The sequence below is a fragment of the Cavia porcellus genome, unplaced genomic scaffold (genome assembly GCF_034190915.1).
Source record: "Cavia porcellus strain 051 isolate PalLab524CR breed Dunkin Hartley unplaced genomic scaffold, mCavPor4.1 scaffold_1, whole genome shotgun sequence".
In the NCBI taxonomy this organism is placed as follows: domain Eukaryota; kingdom Metazoa; phylum Chordata; class Mammalia; order Rodentia; family Caviidae; genus Cavia; species Cavia porcellus.
Genome location: NW_026947484.1, coordinates 144,036,021 through 144,057,429, shown reverse-complemented (window position 1 = coordinate 144,057,429; position 21,409 = coordinate 144,036,021).

Sequence of the window (21,409 nt, the reverse complement as noted above, 5' to 3'; positions counted from 1 at the left end):
ATGGTGTATGCTTGCTGTGCAGCGTATGATTTTAATTTTCTTTATGGATACAGAGGGCAATGAAATACTGACTTTTGATGCAATAATCTTTCAGGAGTAGGAGAACTCGAGGAAGTCAGTCTTCAAACTTGCCCTCCTAAATCTTTACTTATAAAGTTCTGGGTAGTAGATGCGAGTTTAAAAAAATCATAATTCATATTGCATAATATGTCCCATATCTCAGATTTGGATGAATCTCTTCAGTGGACTACTTGGAACTAGGATATCAGAGCAAACCTGCAAAATTAAAGTATATATTTTATTTACAAAATAATGGTTCCTTTCATTGGGAGAGAAGAAATAAGAATCTTCTAAAGGAAAATTCAGTTTCTTATTTATCATAGACAAAACTCAAGGAAGAGTCATTTTTATATTGAAAGTTATATTTAAACCCACTTCCAAGCAAGTGCTAAATTGGTCATTTCATAGGAATTGCTAAAGCAGATTTGCCTACAATTAGAAAGGAAAAAACTTTGAATTGCCTCTAATTTTTGGAAGTTAATTGTGCGTACTTTGGTTTGTTTCACTTAAAAGAATACATCCCAGATCTGTTAGTACTTGAAAGATTAGTGAGGGAGAAGAAATGGATCCAATAAAAAAAGTTTCATTTAATGAAATAGAAATGATGTTCCTTCCCTCAAATGATTGCTATCGTGAGAAATGTATAAATACCCATTTTACTAAAATTAGAGAAAAGAAAACTTGGTAAATCTTACCTTCTAAGTTACGGACTGGGGTGGGTAATTTTATCTACTCCTTAAAATATAGTTTTTCTGCATTGTAATTGTTTTTCAGGAATATGTCTTATTTCTGTTATCAAAGTACAATATTGCTTCTCAAATTATATTTAAAAAATACATCTATCAATCAAATATTCTTTCAGCTTCTGGTCATTAAAAATCTAGGAATGTATTGACAATTAAATCCTAAGTAGTTAATACCCAATCTGTCATAATAATAACAAGAATAATAATCATTTGCGGTATAGAAACTATTGTAAGACAGGTGCAAGTAGATCCTAGAGAGCATGGCAGGTGCAAGCTTTAGTAAACCAAGCTTCATTTTCCTTTCTTCTGGAACATAATTAACCAACATTTCCAATACATTATACTGAACTCATTGGACTGAGTTCTGGCCATGAAAATATTAGTGAAGATATGTGTGCAACTTCAGACTTCTACTCTCTCCCTCATTCTCCATACACTGACTGAATATAGAATATAATGAAGCTCTAGAAGAAAATAGAGCCACATGATGGAACAGTTGTAGTCTTGAATGACTTCATAAGGATACAAAAAAAAATCTGCTGGGCTGGGGATTTAGCTAAGTGGCACATGCCTGGCAAGCTCGAGGTCATGAGTTTGATCCCTGGTACCAAAAAAAAAAAAGATCTGCTTTTCTTATGTGCCATCACTGAGATTTTGACCAATAATAAACAGAGACACTATAGTATATTAGGGTTCAAGTGAAAACCACAAAAACAATAGAAAATCTAGTTTCTTTAAAAAAAAATCCACCAGAGAAATAGTGAATACATTCATTCACAAATCGTCACACATGGAGAATTTCAAGCCAGGCAAGGTAGTGCATGCCTATAATCTAAGCACTTAGGAAACTCATGTAAGACAATTGCCTTGAGTTTGAAGGCAGCCTGGGCTGCATTTAATTAATTTAATTAATTAAATAAAGTTCAGTGTTTCAATCTCATCCCTCTTGATGTTCAAAGTGCAGTAGTAAGTAGGGGGAAATGCTCCTGAAATAATATCAATAGAAAGATACAGTGTACTGGGGACTCGAGGCTTCTTACCTGGGCTGAGAAGTATTGCAGGCCCGTTACGGTGGTTATGACGCAGGTAGGGATATGAACCATGTGGATATGAACCACATGAAAAATGGATCTAAGAACAATGGTTGAAGCACCTGCAGATTTGCAATGCAGTATGTGACAGTGTGACAGTGTCAACCCTCAAGAATTCCAGCACCGTGGAATTGTAATATACCAGTGGCCAAATCCCAGATGTCTTCACTTGGCTTAATGACAGAAATATCTGTTTTGCTCCATTTAAATACATTTTCTTTTTCAGGAAGTAAACCTCACCTACCACCTCTCTCTCTCTCTCTCTCTCTCTCTCTCTCTCTCTCTCTCTCACACACACACACACACACACACACACACACACACACACACATGCACACACACACAGAGACATCCAATCTAAGGTGGTATTGAGCCCCGTTGAATGTAACAACTTTGGTCACTGTCCTGCAGGAGCAGTAAGTCTCTTCTAATCTTCCATTTGGGAGACCACATATTCATGATCCAGCTGTGAGATTACTAAATCTTTTGGTGTTTTCTGAGAATGTTGAAAGGTAGTTTGTCTGCTTATGAAATTCAGACTAGTATTGCATACAGGATTATATCTAAATAATGCTTTAAAATTTCTGATAGATCATTTCTAGAGTTTCATGTGTAGAAAATTCAGAAATGATCATCATGTAAACACACAGCATAATATAATACAACGGGATGCTTCTGTTTATTTTTTATTATTTCTTGGGTGGGCAGAAATTATTCATTATTAATGTGTGCTCTTTTAAGCAAAGAAAAGAGGGGGAAAATGCAGTTCTATTTGGGTCTAAGAACAATGATATAGAGAAGGGTCTATTAAAAAATACTTAATGTTGAAGTTTCTCTGAGTTTGTGAAATGTATGGAAAGTGTACATTGAAAAAGATCTCTGTATTAAAAATGTCAGCAGGCAAAGTGGTCAAGGTAACATAAATAAGTAGATATTATGCTATGAGACATTGATTCTTTGCTTTAGGCAATATATCAGCTGTGGACAAAGGTAACCAATAATATGTCTTCTAGCCAATGCTGTGCTGAATGTGTCCATTATCTTTTATAAAACTTTGGACTTTGTGGAAAATAGCAGAGAAGACAACACCCCAGGAGACAATTGCATGCGTGGCATATTATCTTGAAGCCACCTACAGTGTTTCTTATCTAAATCTTTACTCAAAGTAGAAAAAGCCCATGTAATAAGGTTTAAATATTATTCTGAGTAACAGAAAGACCACATTTCTATAAAACATAAAATAATCTTCCTAACATAAAAAGTATATGTAGAACTCTCAGCCTGAATTTTGTTTATATTGGATTTAACCCTCTGAAAGCAGAGAGATCATGGCAGAATGGCACATCTGCTTGCAGTCCCCCTCTTCTATAAACAATGGACAATATGGAAATGAATAAGTAGAAAGATAGGATCGGCCTGAGAAGCAAGGTTCAACTCCTTTGGTCCCACAAAAGGAACAATAATGCAAAACTCTGTATCCAGTTGAAGCTGTGAATCTACTGGGTTTCTGATCTGAAAGCAAAAACAGTATTTGAGATTTTCACTTCTGCTCGAGGTTAAAGAGCTCGTAAGCGACTGAAAAGGGTAGTGTGAGAAGGAAAGCTTTACTGCTTGGAGGTAGGAAACGAAATGAACAAGTCAGCTGTGTAAAATGAAACAAAGCAAAAACACAGTCAAAAAGTATATTGCTGGCAGCCATGGTCAAAAATATTGATAATCAAGTCATCCATTGGTTGAGTGCATAAATGAGATGCCCAGTGTCACTGAAGATTAGAAGTTGTGGGTAGGAATGACATAGAGATTAGAGTCACAGAGTCAGGAAGCAGCAGTCACAAACAAAACAAGAAAGGAGGAATGCTCACAGGAGCAAAAAAAAAAAAAAAAAAAAAAAAAAAAAAAAAAAAAAAAAAAACGAGCAAGAAAAACAAATAATTCCACCCACAATGAATTATAAATGAAAATTACAAAGAACATTAAGAAATGCACTGCAGAGAAAGCCACTAAAATTTTTCAAAGTAATCATCTTCTAAGAAAATTAATTTTATAGAGCAGTTTGGTAAAAATTTCAAAGTTACTATGTTTAAAATCTTCAGAGATAAATGAAAATGTAACATCCATTAGAAATTTAAAATTCCTTTAAAAAGAGAGAGAGCTAAAACAAAGATGGATAGATAAGAAAAAGAACCAATTAAAAGTCTGGGAAACAAGAAACAGTTTACTGCAAAATACAAATAGCATTATAAACTCTACACTGCAAATGACTAAAGAAGGAAGTAGAAAATATAACTGAGGACTTTACCCAGAATGAAGCATGTGGAGAAAAAGAGCTTGGATTTTTGGGAGGTGGGAGTTGGTTTGAGCTTGTTTTATTATTTCTTACACAAAATATCAGATACAAGACATGGTGAACAGAGTGAAAAGACATAATGTCTAATAAGTCCTGCAGAAATTGAAAAGAACACGGAAAATTGATGATGAAATATAAGTTGTAAAAATATTAGTTATCAGTTTTTCTGAATTGAGGAAATGACAACAAACCTGAGGACTTGTATGAGTTACTTCTGAGGACAAATTGGGATAAATAGAGATAAATTAGGCCAACAGATGACTTTTAAAAATTGAAAAACATTGCAGATATGAGACAGGAAAAATTTTAAAGCTAAAATCAAGATAGAAAAAAGATAACCATGATAATTATACTGATAACTTGCCAGTAGTGACAATAAGTGCCAGAAAAGAATGAAAAAATATTTCAGGATTGTACAGGGAAAATTATGGTCAATTTAGCAGTTTTTACCTAGATAAGTCAAGAGGAAAGACAGAATAGAATCATTTTAAGACACTCATCACTAAAATATTTATTAAGGAATGTACCTCAGGAAAATGATATGTGAATACAAAGGAAAGTTAGAGATTTAAAGAACAATGGTAAGACTAGGAATTGATGAATTATATCAATAAATGTAATCAATGATTACCTGAAAGTAATATTTGTATGTGCACAGATCTAAAATAAAGCAAGTCAATAACTTCGGTAATGATGAGAATTACTGTGTGCTCCTGGAAGCGGGTACTCAGTGACTGCTTAAGGCATGATATCAGTGACATTCTTGAACTAGTTCAAAAGCTAGCTATCAAAATTTTAGGAGTTTTGCAAGCCAGTTACTAAAAACAGCCATTATTCAAAAATCAAATTACATAAATCTACAATGAAATAAACTAAAATCAAATAAATCCTCAAAATCCATTTCCTATTTATTTTGTTACACTTAACCATTTTCTGTGCTCTCGAGGTTAACTGTCAGTGACACCTGGAATTCTTATACTGATGCACGTCTGCGCATGATGTGCCAACTCTGCTTTCAGTGACATTATGGTTACAGTTTGGAACAGCCATCGTGGGAATATTTACACCAGAGAAATCAGTAAATGCTGTGAATTCCAGGCTTTTTGCCTCCTCCAGAGAGTTGATAAACATTTAGCAGCATTCCACTGGCAAAGGTTCATACATATGTTTTAAGAGAAGGTAGAAACATTGAGTAACTTCAGACTTTATGCTACATATCTTTACGTTTTTCAAATTAAGGAAAATATTCAAAAGGAAGAAAGGGAGAGGGAAACTGAAGGAGAGGAAAAGAAAGGGAACAAACACGGAGAATGCAAAACAAAGAGGGCTGATTAGTGGTTTGAAATCTGATGATTGCAAAAGATCTTAAAGGAAACATCATAGCAGTAAGCCTCAGTGTTAGAATACTCACAAAAAATGAGGATGAATATAAAAATCACCAGAGTAGACTGAAAAAACACTAACTGTGTTCCTGCAGTTGAGAAGTACCAAAACTCAAAGGATGTCTAGCAAGAAAGGAACTTAAAAATATTTCCAGGAAAATGCAAATTAATAAAGAAAGAAGTTACTGGAATTAAGAAACAAAAATGAGAAATAAAAAATAAATCTGGTGGGTACATACTTTTTGTAAGCATAAGCGCCTAGGACAACATGTCACTAGTTGACCAAGCTGATTTGGGGGCTGTTTTACTTCTCTCTAGAAAATTATACATAGCAGTAATATTTCTTAATAAAAATGTTTTTAAAAAGAAAATACATTTGATTCAGGGAGCCAGGAGAATTACAATGAATTCCTAGATATGCCACGAATTTTGGCACCTGTAAGTCTTAAGGTTGTATTTCTTGATAGAAAAACAAAAAAAGAACTTTGGGTTTTCAAAAAATCATGCATCAATTGCATGCAAATCATTGTCATATATTAAAAATACTTTCCAGATCAGACTCTTAATGAGGCCAAGGTTGGAGTTGGATAGGGAAGTCTATTTTTATGGGCCCATCCTGTTATAAAAAAAAATCTCAATTTGAGCACAAACAGACAAAATATCCTTTATTTCAAAATAAATTTTGATTACAATTTGTAATAATCTGAAGACAAACTATTAATACTCTTTACTCTTCTTTTATTGGGAAAAAATCTGGAAAGCCAACCAAAGGCTAAAGAGACTTGAGATTCACATGTGTTAACAAGAATAGCAGAATGAAACAATTATTTTAAGGTAAATTACACTTTAAAAACTGTCTACCATGGTTTCAGCAGAGGTTCTTTTCAAGAAATGACAGGAGCGCCAAGGTGCCAGAAGCCCCTACAGGTGTGCAGTTTTATGTGTGTACACATACATTTTTCAAAAGGACAGGTTCTTTCTCTGTCATTAACACAGGTTTATGATTCTGAATAGATTAAAAACCACAGATCTAAGAAAAGGACCACAAAAATACTAGAAAGACCCTCCCTGAAACCTGGTAGTATTTTAAAGGGATGTTACAAGTTCTGACCGAATGTTGCTTTCCATGTAGGACTCCGGACCCCTGTTCATTATCAAGGTTGCTTAGTAGCCTGAACAGAAGAGAGAATCCCATACAGCCGTTAAGTAGGTACTGTGCAGAACAGGGCCATCAACTAGGAGATTGGCCTAGGAGATGCAGAAAGCTTGTTCACTCCATAACGCAAAGTTCTTGAGTAAGTCACCTGGCCTCTCATCAATAAAATTAGAGAGCTGTGGTAAGTTACTTAAATATCCTTTCTTGTTCTAGACTCCATAGTTCTACCACAACCCAATACTCTCCCTTCTAAAATGAAAGATAAGGCAACATCACACTCCAAATACAAATCTAAATGGAATCCAGAAAACCCCATGATGAATCAGAGACAGAAAAATCCAATTGGGGGAAATGGGTGGTGGAGAATAAACTTTACTAATCCAATAATCCACATTTAATTCCATAAAAAAAAACTAGCACAACACACTATATTCCTTTGAGTGCACAATTGAGTTTCTGCAAGCATAAAGGCCATTTGGATGACTGAGAGTCAAGTCTGTGATTCTCTATGCAAGGTGTTCTTATTTCTTTTGAAAGTTCAAAATCAACAAATTAGATAAGTGTGGGCAAGCTGTGATTCACTGGCAGTCAGCCCAAAGCACCATTTGTCCAAGAGTCCTAGAGTCAAGGCGTAATCGGATGAAATAAGTGGATGCCCACTTGCTCCCTTGAATTGTGACTGCATTGGGTTTCAGCTGACCTCAGCTATTCTATTTACTATTTCTGAAAATCCATCAGTTCAATTCCATGGTTCCCAAATTATGTGCCAAGGCTCCATGAAACACTGCTGCAAATTCACAGAGCCCACAGCTATTTTAAGTGTCCAAAGGTTCTGAGGTAACACTTCTCAAACACTCCGTAGCTCCTTGCAGGGAAGTTCAAGATTTGAATATAGGTTAGATAATGCTACATTCCTTCTAGTGGCACCAAATTGTATTTTATAAAGATAGAAATGATGAGGGGGGAAAAATGACAAAAATGTAAGTGAGAGGATTTGAGGAGTTGTAAGGCATTCAAACAAGTAGATAGATCTCATCAATATGTAACTGTAGTACAAATGAAATAAAAATATGCTATTTGTCCTTTGATTTCTGTGGATTATCTTTTCCAATATTGTTTTTAGGACATAAATACTTACTAAGTTGTTTGAACCTACCTACTGAATAAACAACACAGTTAGGTATTTCTTTTGACATAGAGCACAAGAAAAAAACTACTGGGACAATAAGATTCATAAAAGTTTGGCAATCACTCTCAAGAGTGATCCAAACTTGAACAGAAGATAAGTTTTATTTCTAAATTATAGACTGTATAGTTGTTCTCAGATTATGTAATAGGAAGGCTGAGGAGAAGAGAATGAGGATAGAGAGAAAGATGAATAAAAAAGAGGGATAGTAGTAATGATAATAATCATTATTATTAATTGAGCACATATTAATTATCAGGTTTTACACCAAGTATTTTAACTTACCTATTTCAATCCTATGACTATTACCACTCCTTTATGCAATATATTGAATTTCCTGTGTTCTAGTTTAAAAGCAGCTATTATTCCCATGCATTTCCAAAACTCCCCACTGTTCAGCCCTGGCCCTACCCCAGGTACCCCTGGACTACTCCACAGTATAGTGGCTAAAGAGCAGACTCTGTGCTAGCCCCCACTGACTGATATCTGCCCCGACTGCTCAGCACTCAGGCCTTCTGACTGTCACATAGGTAGCGTTCACTTGCATCAAATCCTCACAGCAACACTAAGGAAGACACTTCTTTATTCTGAAATTTACATGTCCATTTAACTGTAGTTTTGTGTGACTTCCAAGCTCACCATGTGCAGGAAACTAATCCCAGCCCATCTAGAATGCTCCACATTTCTGATATGTGCTTTACCTCTACAGTCCTAGGCTTAGACTGATTTGGAAATTCACCGTTCACCCTGCACTGGATTTGAGGACCTCTCCTAAACAGGAAGTGCTCTTCCCAATGATGGTATAAATTAGTTACACTCCACCTCCCTACTTGTCAACACACCTCAATGTTCTATAATAACATTTTAATACTTAGAAAACGTTATATACTCAGCAAGAAGTGAGTCATATTGTCTGTGTCCCACAATTTTCTACTTCTTGATATGGGACAGAATCACCCACGTAGCATTAGTTGACTGCAGCAGTGGTTTGGTGGAGAGTTTCCTAAGTTCCCAGGTGGACCGGTCTTTTCCTGGCCCTGGGGCATCCACATTGTCAGGGCATTTTCAGTAGTACCAGAACAAATGAAGAATTTCCTTCCTGAATTGACATATGACTGTAGCTCCTCCAAAAGACCAAATTACCCCCAAATCGCCACATCTTTCTGAATGAAGTCTGTATCTGCAGCCCAACATGTAGGAAAAGTTGTCAATAGCTGTCCATATTTCAAATAGAGAAATAATCCCTACCTCAACCATAGAATCTTTTTGTTCTATGAAACAGAAGGGTCTCACTGCTTCGTTTTATAATTTCCTCACAGCACACAGAAACACAGAATATAGCAGTTTCTCTCCCTCCCTCTCTCTCTCTCTCTCTCTCTCTCTCTCTCTCTCTCTCTTCCCCTCATCTTCAGTCTTTTATTTGTACCTGTTCTCTCCTCTCCTGAAACCAGCCTTCTCCTCTCTCAGTAATAAGAATCAGGATCATCCAGGGGCCGGGATTTAACTCAATGGTGTAAGTGCCTGCCTGGCAAGCACAAGGTTGTGAGTTCAATGCCCGGTACAAAAAAAAAAAAAAAAAAAAAAAAATCAGGATTATTCAGTAAAACTTAAGTGATCACAAAATGGTTGCAGTACAATAAACACTGCTAACTTGATTCTGTGTGAACAAGTCACTTTCTAGAAATAAAATTCCCTTCTCTTTTCCAGGCACTATAAAGTAAGTTTCTTCTTTGACTGTTCTAATAAGCATCCCAGAAGGGCAAATTCATCTATCAGTAATGATTTGCTCCCACCGAAGTTTAATTACTCCGGCTCACCAAAGGTTCAAGCCCACTGTAATTAGAATACCATAAACTTCAACTGGGTATAACAAGGACAGTCATTTGGGTCTTAACTCTGACCTATTTTTACAACTTCTCAAAAGAAAGTTTTCAAAACTCTTAAGAGCCAGATAGACAGACTAGATTTACTTAATGAAATCAGAGAAGTTTTGCTGGGCTGGGAAAATTGGAGTTTAAATTGGTTGTTGATATAAAATTTAATATCTAAAGCTAGGAAGCACACTTCCATTTAATTAAACTATGAGACAAGGAAAAATTAAGCTTAAAATATGAGTAAAATAAATAGTCAAAGGATCAATTTTAGACCTATTAGGCAGTTAGTTTCAGCCTCCTCAGTTTAAAGTTAAAATAAATTAAGGTTGATGAAGGTTAGAAACCAAGTCCCAGGACTAGTTAATGGCAAAGTGAGTGAGAACCCAATTCTCTTGTGCATAAGTTTCCTGTTAATTCTCAGAGTCCAAATATAACACCATCAATCATCTTGAAAGAGCTATGGTTTTTCCTTATAAATTTTACTCTTTGTATATCCTTTGAATATAAAAACATAGAGCTAAATACAAATATCTATTTCACTCCAAATCAAATTTCTATGTGCAAGATACAGGTATAATTTGTAAGATACTACAAGGGGACTTGAGAATTGAATAAGATATGTCTTTCGGCCTCAAGGAACATACAATCTAACAGGAATCGAATCATATTATACTGTTCCAATTGAGCAAAATATATTATCTGAAGTTACTATCTACATTTTTAGCAAGTTTTTTAAACTGCAATTGATTCTTTCTGCAATTTGACAGCTTTCAGTAGACTATAATTCTTCCTAATATGTAACATTATTTTTGGACAGATCCTGTGCTAGAATGAAGCATTCCTCCTTTTTTCTTGCAAATGTGGAAGTCAATTTACAGGAGACACACCTGAATGAATTCCTAATAGGCTATTTTAACTATTGTGAATTTGCCTTAAGTAGTGTGATTAACCTCTCCTGGAAAAGATCTATTTCTAAATATAGAGCAGTTACACTTAAAGAGAAGCCACTTTTGATGTTGAAGTTCTCTCCAAGTTTGCAGGAGGAGAAGATAGGTTCAGAGAGGATGAGAGGTCACCTACGGAAACCCTGCAGATTAGACCCCACTATCTGAATACCTTCTGAATAAAGCGTACACTCCCTGCAAAGGAAAACCTGCAAAGGGCTGTCTATGTGAAATAAAGAGAATCCACTGAGAATGAACGACTCCACCCGTATTTTTTCTTCTCATTTATAGATAGAAACTGTACTACAAGTCAGAAAAAAGCATCAGAAGTCAAAGAATAGGCAATATGTATATTTTAATTCTATTATTAACTTACTTAAAATGCATGACAAGCAGGAGTTTGTTGCCCCGCACCACTTATATACATTTTGTGTCCTAGGCACACTAGAAACTAGAGAATATCCAAAGGAATTGGGAAGTCAGAGAATAAGAAAAGGAATTAAGGGCAATAATATTTATGCTGGTCGCAATACAAGAGATATAGAAGTCTAAGAAGGTGAAAATCAAGAGCTTAAAATATGAGCAGTGGTGTAAAAGTCAAACATGCTGAGAAGTTGAGAAAGGAGCTGAATATTCTTACTCCTGACCTTGAAATGCTATGTCAAGGCATATTTGTGCCATTTGGGACTTATAGTCCAACTACTCTCTGACTCCACATGTGGCCTAAAAACATCTGGCGTGAAACTGCAAGTGCTCAGGACCAGATTGTCTGATGTGGAGGAGCACAGTCAGTGTCACAAATTAGGCCAGGACTGATGTCGCAATGGTGCTTTATCTTCTGTACAGCTAACTCAGTGCAGCTGTTTTTCCCTGCCACCTGGATTTCTCATGTTAGAACAACCTCGGGAAGAGCCAGTCTCATCTTACTCGTACCCAGTAGGAGGCTGAGAGCCAGACCTTCAATCACATGGTGCACATTTATGAAGTACTTCCCATCAACAGGCTAGATGTGGGCATTGAGGATTCAAGAAAACAATGCCCAGAGACTCATGCCAGCTCTTGTGTGGTTCATAAGTTCTTGCAGTGGCTCTGAATGTGGGATTCTAGGGCAGATCTTTCCCCCAAGCATTCTGTTCCTCTTTCAGATAACATATCTCAACTTTCGATTTATGATATAGAGTCACTACATAATTCTTAAAGACTGGGAGTATGAAAGGCTGCTGAGATTTCAGCATGTGACATTTAGACACAGAAATGGAGTAGGGGAGGAATCCTCCTCCTTCTAAAGACAAAGTGGCTTGGGATTTTGAGGAAGATCTTTGTGATAAAAGGCAAGCAAGAATCATGAAATTTCAAGCAACATTACATAAGCTTCTTGACCTTGTCTGGACTAAATAAAGCAGGAAATGTGTTAGGAGCACCTCTATGAAACTCCAGGGGGTGCTTTTTGCATCACATATAAGTCAGCGACACTTCTTCAGGTGTGCCCTGAACAGCATGTACAGGTATATACAGCAGCTCTGCCCAGGGAACACATTATAAACTATTGGCCACATTGAGGCCTATGCCCCATCCCACCTGTACTCAATACTCATAAAGCTTCTTGCTCACACTCTGTCCCTGGACCCAACCTAGTAACATACAGGCTATGAGGGTCTTTCCCCAATTGCCTTGCATCTTAGGATGAAGGTGCCCTTAATAAGAATATCTTGCATTGTTGGAGCCTGCCTATTGCAGACACTTTACTAAGTACTTCATGCTTACTATTTTATGCAATCCTCAAAACAGTGTCACATGGTGATTATTATTACTAGCCCATTTTATGTAGAAGAAATTTGCCTAAGGTGACATAGCTACAAAGCCTGGACCCAAAACCAACTCAGCCTGAATTCATTCAAAGTCATCCTGTGCTATACTACCACATTTTTTATAGTCAATGACTTGACAATTAGCAACTATTAATGGAGAACCAGGTACTGTTCTACTGTAAATAAGGAACAAGCAATCCCTGACCTTTGAGAACTATATTAAATGTGAAAGACAGACCATTATACAGTAAATATTATAAAAAGAAAAAATTTCAAATAGTTACAAGCTCTAAAGCAGGATGAAATAGAAAAACCAAAATATAAACAACAACAGCAACAAAAAGAAAAACAAAATACCAAGTCACTGGTCAAGGCTGGGGGAACCCATCTCAAACAAGTGATTGGCAAAAGGTGATAAACTAGAGCTTAGTGGAAAGGAAGAGCCAGTCTTGCACAAATCTGGGGAAAGTGTTTCAAAAATCTAAAAGCTCTTCCACAGGAACAACTTTGGTGTGTGTGGTGAACTTATTAATGATGGTCTTAGGTGAGACCTCCATCTGAACTGAGTCAGCATGCTTCTGGCAGTGAAGACCCAACTGAGGATTGTGACTGGAATGGCATAAAAGGAGAAAGAGAAGACTGCATGCTCTGCTGCTTTTTTGGTGTTTTTTTTTTTCAAAGGAGCTTTGTCTACTCTTTCTTTGGAAGAGTCTCAATCCTTATCTTCATTTTGGGTGCTGTCTCTGGCTTGAGTAAAGATCTCTCAGCCTTCCTGACTTTCTAGCTTCTACCGCTGGCCCTTGAACCTTTCTGGTGCAGATCCTTCACACAGACTTGCACAGGTTATTGCCATGGGTTTCAAGCCCTTGACTGGATTATTAGGATCTCCAGTGCTCTTCCACTTCTGACTCTAGTAACCACTGACTAATACAACATGTTTGGGGAAAAGCATGAAGCCCATGTGGTCTGAAGCTGTGTGTGATGGAAGGGGTGGGGGAAGATAAGGTAACCAAGGAGCAGATTACTTGGGAAGGTATTTGGATTGTTCTAAACACAATGGAAAGTTATTAGAAGGCTTTAAGCAGGAGATTTATATTGTCTGATTTGCTGAGTATGAAAGAGTCATGGTCTCAGTTTGGACTGAACTATGTACATGGAGCAGAGAGATAACCAAGGATCAATTAGGAGTCTATTGCACTGAATGAGGATTCAACCAAGGATATAAAGGTGAAGAGGCTAGAAGTAGTCCATTTCCAGTGGTATAGCTGTCAAAATTTTGGAATAGATCAAATAATGAAGATAAAAGAAAAAGAGAAATCAAGATGTCTCCTTGATTTGTCCCTGAGCAATCTTCTGGAGATGTTGACTTTCCTGACTTTAGTAAGTCAGGAAAAGAATAAGGAAGTCTTAGGTGTACACAGATTATTTAGAAGATCAATATTTTTGTTTGGATCATTCCAAGTGAAATATTTAAGATAGTCAAGTGAAAATAATTAAACAGATATATGGAACTCAGAAGGACACCAACATCTGGTGATCTAAACTTGTGGTCATCCGTGTAGACATGTGGAATTCAGAAAGCTAGAGATCTAACCTGAGGAGTACTGGTGTTTTCTGTGCTATGGACTGGATGGACTGCCTTAGGGAGATACTGTCTACAAAACTGCAGTAGAGAATGACATTGGCCATAACACTTTTGGGAGCTCTACCTGTAAGAAAAAGAGCCAGGCACAGAATCGAAGAAACCTGGACTGCAGAAAACTCAAGCAAAGTCCAAAGGATTCTATTTCTTTATCTTTATACTGAAGATAAACACAAAGCTCAACTCCCACCCTAGGTGAATTCAAAAAGTCAGACAACACATTGCAGGTGACACAAAGGAAATTTAAGACAGAAACCTGTATTATTTAATTAGCTCATCTCTGCCATGTAATAAATTTATGAATCTGAGCAAGTCACTTTTCCTCTCATTGGATGTTTATGCATCTGCAGTGTAGTCATAGACTTGCAGCATTTTTTCTATAAATCAAGTGAAATAATATACGTTAAATTCTTAGGTTGATCGGTTTACAGTAAATGCTTAAGGACTTGGGGTTTGGCCTTCAGTAGACCTGAATTTAAATACCAACTCTGCCAGCTCGAAATTGTTGAACCTGATTCTACAATCTGATCTACAAAACAGAAGAAAATAGTAACTATCACGTGATGGCATTGTGAAAATTAGAATAACAGCTGCAAAGTAAATAGAAACAAGCTAACTATTAATGGTGGTTATTACATTTACTATCACCACTATTTCCCAAGCCACAGAAGCCAGAAGATGACACTGCTCAAGAAGTTCCAAATTTCAACATTTGGAGTCTACCTTCAATGCTCTTCCCACCAGAACCTGTCACTCAGTGACACTGTCTAAGCTGCATATTTATCACCTTTAACAAGGTGAAAAAATGTTCCTGAAATTCTAACATTTCCCCCATCTCCACCAAAACCTGCAATCACTAATATTTGCAGTCCAATGATTTCACAATGTCTTGGAGCTCAAGATAACCTCCTTGAAAGGAAAAATCAACCTCTGACTTCTCTACCAGGACAGTGAAAGTGAAAAAACAAATCTTTTGGGTCCTAAATAGCTAACTGCCAGGAGTAAAAAGAGGGTCATGTTTCCTTCTTTGCCCATGAAAATGCTGTGTTTTCCTATCACACAACTTAATTTTAGGATTAAAAATTTAAAAAATTGAATCCCTCAGGTGCAAAGTTACTTGCATATTTGATTCATCTATTTTTATGTTAAAAGCTGTTAAGAAAAGAATAGCTCTTATGAACAAATATTATAATTACCTCCAGTTAAAGTTCTTTGAGATTCTCAGATGAAAGGTGTCTCTAGTATAGACTAAGATTCTTCTGTGATTAGCTATATCCTAGTCAAACAGCACTTAGTAAAGTGTGTGAATAACATTATTTTTTATTTTATATTTACATTTTCAAAGTTTTACTGCTACGTGAATATTATTCAAATAGTTTCTTTCTCTAGCCAAATTCTGTGTGTTTACTTTGAATAACACACCTTCACTTGAAACAAATATTCTTAAAATGGCTTCCACATAAGGAAATAAAAAGAACTGAGATGGAGCTGACTGGTTATACACATATACGCTGAGCATGAAATGAAACATAAGGAAGAAATATAATGCTTCTGAAGGAGATAAACCGGGGTTGAGAGGTAGATGGAATAAAGCAAGGAATCAGAAACAAATTCTCTATGAATTAAATGAGGCTGCATTTGTGCACTTACTGGAGCCTAAATCCATCTGCTAGGCTCTATAAATGATTACCAAAGATGTGATTTTTTACCCTCAAGGAGTTTACAGGCAGCCCAGAAATCAAACACACACACACACACACACACACACACACACACACACACACACTTTACAAAGCAATACAGAAAAATACAGCAGTCATTCAGAAGAAAACATACCAGTTTAGTGTAATCCCCAAAATAGAGCTCACAAAGCAATTTATGTGTAACATGGCTGCATAAATACTCTGAGCTAGTGTATTAAATTGTACTTCTTTGAGACAGTCAAAATTCTGCCTGTGCAAAGTACTCAGAGTAATGCAAGACCATTGTTTGACCTACTGGACTCTGTCCTGATGGAATGTTCTAGGCAGTTGGCAAGCTCTCCAGAGTCCCTGGGGTACAAGCAAGCTCACTGAATACAGAATGCTTGATTCTCTTTAGGATCATGTATGTCACCAGGTAGCCTAAGAGAAAGATGTTTATTTGAAAAAATCTCAGTAGCCCAGAGGCAATATCAAAGTTTTAGAGTCAACTGTTTAACAACTGGTTAGTGTGACTGCCAGGCCTCCTGAAGAGGAGTGATGGGGCAGTGTGCAAGACCCTGGCAGGCTGGGCAGGGAGTGGTCCAGCTGAGATGGGGAAGGGCTCTGGGTACGTCAGTGAACAGCTGGATGAACTGGTGCAGGGTGTTCCCACTGGACTCTCTGTGCACCTTGACAGCACAAATGACAAGTGTCTGGTTTTTTTACTTATTTTTATATTTAAAAAGTAACAATAGTGAAGTATTTCAAAACAGTCTAGTAGGAAAGTAACAAGAATCAACATATTACGTATCATTACATTCACAGTAGTTGTTCAGAGTACAAGTTATAGACTTGTAAAAGATTGTCCAGCAAATTACTAGCACAAAACTTTCCTCTTAACAAAGAGAAACCAGCTGTACAGCTGTCCTGTTTATATACTTTTTTCGTTTTCTTATCCTTCCTTTCTGCCATTACAGTTTTTCTTTTCTTTTGAGCAATCTCTTCCCTATTCACTATATCCGTTGTACATTTTGCATCTTATTTACTCTTTCAGATTTTCATACTAGGGAGACAATACAATGTTTGTACATGTGAGTCTGATTTATTTCACTTACAAGTATGGTCTTGAGTTGCACCTATTTGCCTATGAAAGTCTCAAGTTTATCTTTCTTATGGCTGAGCAATACTTCATTGTATAAAAATACCACATCTTTTTTATCTGTTCTTCGGTTGATAGGCATTTGAGTTATTTGTAAGATTTAGCTATTACAAATTGTGCTGCTATAAACATAGGTGCACATATATTATTCTGATTATGATGCTTTTTAATTCTTCTGGAAAAATACCTAGAGGGGCAATAGCTTGGCCAAATGGGACCTCTAATCCTAGTTTTTAAAGAAATCTCTAAGCTGATTTCCACAGTAGCTGCACCATACTACACTCCCAATAACAGTGGAGAAGCGTTCCTTTTCCCGCACAGCCCCTCCAGCATTTGTTTTGGTTGATTTCTTGATGATAGTCATTCTTTCTAGGGTGAGATGGAATCTCAGTGTTGTATAATTTGTATCTCTCAAATGAACAATGACGTTGAACATTTTTTCATATATTTATTTCCTGTTTGTATTTCTTCATATAAGAAGTGTGTGTTCATCCCAGATGCCCATTTTTGGATTGAGTCTTTGAACTTTGGGGGCCTTATTTTTTTTCAATTCTTTGTATGTTCTAGATATAAGTCCTTTGTCTGAGGGCTTAATATTTTTCCCACTCTATGGGTTTTCTTTTCTCTTGGTAATTTCTTTGGTTGTGCAAAAGCTTTTTAATAAAGTGAGATCCTATTTATTTATTCTTTGTTGTATTTCCTGTGCAGTCTGGGTTTTGCTCATGAAATCTCTGCCTATATACACATCTTCAACATTTCTACTTATTTTCGTTTGGTAGATTTAGAGTTTCTGTTTAATATTTAAATCTTTGATCCATTTTTACTTCAGTTTAGTGTATGGTGATAGACGTGGGACTAGTTTTCGTCTATAACATGTCTAAAAACAGTCTAGTTTTTCTAGTATCATTTATTAAAGAGACTATCTCTCTTCCATTGAACGTTTGGATCCTTTGCTAAACATAAGGTGGCTGAGCTGTGTTTGTAGTTGTGTCTACATCTTTTATTATGTTCCACTGTTCCTCAGGTCTGCTTTTTTGTCAATACTATGCTGTTTTATCACAATATCTTTGTAGTATAATTTTAGGTCAGGGATTGTGATGCCTCCTGACTTGCCTTTGTTGCCCAGAGTTTCTTTTGCTATTCTATGTCTCAAGAAGAACTAAGAACACTAATGTTGAAACTCTTTAAGGAAATTTAAAGGAAAGCAATACTTCCAAAATCATTTCTGGAGTCAAGTATTACCTGGATGCCAAAACCAGAGAAGACCCCAACCAAAAAAGAAAACTACAGACCAATCTCCCTAAAGAACATAGATGCAAAAATCATCAATAAGATATTGGTAAACCGAATGCAGCAAATCAAGATTAAACAACATGATCAAGCTGGAGTCATACCAGGTATGCAGAAATGGTTCAACATATGCAAATCAATATTAACAGAACCAAAGATCACAATCACATGATTATCTCAACAGATGCAGTAAAAGCATTTGACACAGTCTAACATGGTTTTATGATAAAACCCTATAAAAATTGAAATAGACACTCTATCTTAATCTGATGTCATCTACGACCAACCAACAGCTAACATTACACTAAATAGTCAAAAACTTAAAGCTTTCATTCTAAAATCAGGAACAAGACCAGGATGTCCGCCATCTCTTCTGTTCAATATAGTTCTGAAAACATTAGCCAGAGCGATTAGACAGGAGAAATAAGTAAAAGGAATAAGGATAGGAAAGGAAGAAGTTAAATTTCTATTATTTGTAGATAGTATAATTCTCTACAAAGAAGATCCCAAAATCTCCACTGAAATACTTACAGACTTAATAACCAAATTCAGATGTGTAGCTGGATACAACATTAATACTCAAACAAAAAATAGCTTTCCTATACACAAGCAACAAACTCACAGAGAAAGAAAGTAGGGAAACCACACACTTTACAATAGCCTCCAAAAAAAATGAAATACTTCAGAATCAATCTAACAAAAGAAGTAAAAGATCTATACATTGAAAAATTCAGTACTCTAAAGGAGATTGCAGAGGATATCAGAATATGGAAAGATCTCCCTCACTCATGAATAGGAAGAATCCATATAGTGAAAATGGCCCTACTTCCAAAACTGTTACACAGATTTCATACAAGCCCAATCAAAATACCATTAGCTTACCTCACAGAACTAGAGAAAACATTTCCTAAAATTCATTTGGGACAAGTCTCTTCAGAGTCATTAGAAAGTCTCCAATAGGTAAATCCCTCACCCTTGGAGGATTTCTAAGGTATTATACATTCTCCATAGAGAAAATTTTGTTTCCAAGGCTTGGGTCTGTGTAATTACTTATCTATACATCAGTGATGAGAACCTTTTAGAGCTTTCAATAACAGTGTGTGTGGCATGTGTGCCATAGATTTGCCACCACTGCTGTAGATAATTAGCTACTTGCTTCCCTTTGTCACACTTCTGAGTGGTTACCACTGTCCAACGCAATCTCTGAAACCTAGTCTCAATTTTCTTCTTCTGTGACTTCCAATACCTTTTATAATTACTGTTCTTATTAAATGTTCACTATTATAATTTAATCGCTTTCTTGAATTTGCCTTATTTCCTTATATAGGATAATACATGTTTTTCTAAAGCACGGATCATGTTTCTAGTTCCTACAGAACCTAGCATTTGATGAAATTTGTATTTCATATTATGATTTCATCATGGCACCCACTAAGCCTTGAATAGTTATGAAACGGTGGCTTTCATATGCTGGGACATCAAAAGGAAACCAAGACCCAGCATCAGAGCCTCACAAAAGATACCTGCTTCTCAGGAAGCAGCAACCGTGATAAAAATCATACCACAGAAAACAGTGGAAGGTACTGAATGACTGCTTTCTTTTTTCCTTTACTACATAGCTGTTTTTTTTTTTTTTTTCTAATCTAAGTGTGCAGCACATACTTTCTTTCCTCCTGGGAATCTGCATATATTATAGTTTGATCATTTTCACTGCTTTCCCAAATCCTCTTCTCCTGTCATAGTATCTACCTCCTTGTTTGCTATCATTTTTCTTCTTTCAGTTCTTCATATGTTGAGTTTCTCATATTAGAGAAGGCATGTGATATTTAACCTTCTGCTTCTAATTTATTTCATAGAATTATAGCCTCAAGATCACTCATTTTCCTACAAATGATTCAAGTTTATCCTTCTTTTACCTAATGGTTCAACAAACATCACTGCCTCCTCAGTGTCCAGCCTAAGCTAACCATTGGGGATAGCATGTGCTATCATCTCCTCACTCCAAAGCACTGGATTCTTGCAGGTGCTCTAATTCTAAACTCAATTTTTATCTAATCATGCATTGTCTCTGTAATATACTGAAAAATAAGTGATTATAAGAAAATCAAAAAAATATAACTTTTGGGGGCCCATTTATGAAACCAAGGTAATATTGCCTTGATATCTAAGTCAGTAAAAATATTTCAGGTGATTCTTATTCCTGAGACCTTTACCATTTTAAATGAATAAATGAAAACTGATAGCTACCAAATATCCAGTGTATTCTGTTGCTGGACTTATTTACTGATAAATTCAAAGAAGATATTTAGTGTGATAGATTTTTTTGTATTTATTTAAGACAAGAAATCATTTTTAATTTATGAAACTTCCCAATGCCTTCATGTACAAAGCAAAATTCATTCATTTAGAAATTTTGTTTAAAAAAAACAATGTGTTGAACTTTCAATGAGGTGAGAAAAATCTGAGTCAAATTTTGGATGCTCCTGGGACAAACCCTGAGTAAATGCTTCCCCGTATGACTAAAAATTTGCAAGTGATTTACACTTCCATTCAGAAACTACTGATGATTTCTCTTGATTTGGCTTTAACAAGGAAAACAAATCTCCTTAAGCAACTTGATATTTCCATTGAAACTCCAAGAAACACTTGGGATGCAAATGCATTCTGTCTGAGCCAAAAAAGAAAACAAAAACTTCCAAACTTCTCACATACTGAGTTTCATGCTCATACTCAGATAATCTCCCGTTCTCTCCATAAAACCCAGCCTAATGAATTAAGGGCTACACACATATGCAATGTCATGTAAAAAATACTAAAAAAAAATACCACACATAAATAACTGTGTTTACATAAAGCTGTGTTTACAAATAGCTACATAAATAACTGTGTTTATAAAGTTAATCCTAATACCTACAGAGAAACATAAGTGCCTCACATGTCTAAGGTGAGGCAGCTATATAGAAGGTAAACTAGCCATTCTTCCTCTGAAATAGTTTGTGTCTATATACTTACATTTCACTGAATCTAGGTAGGCATATACTA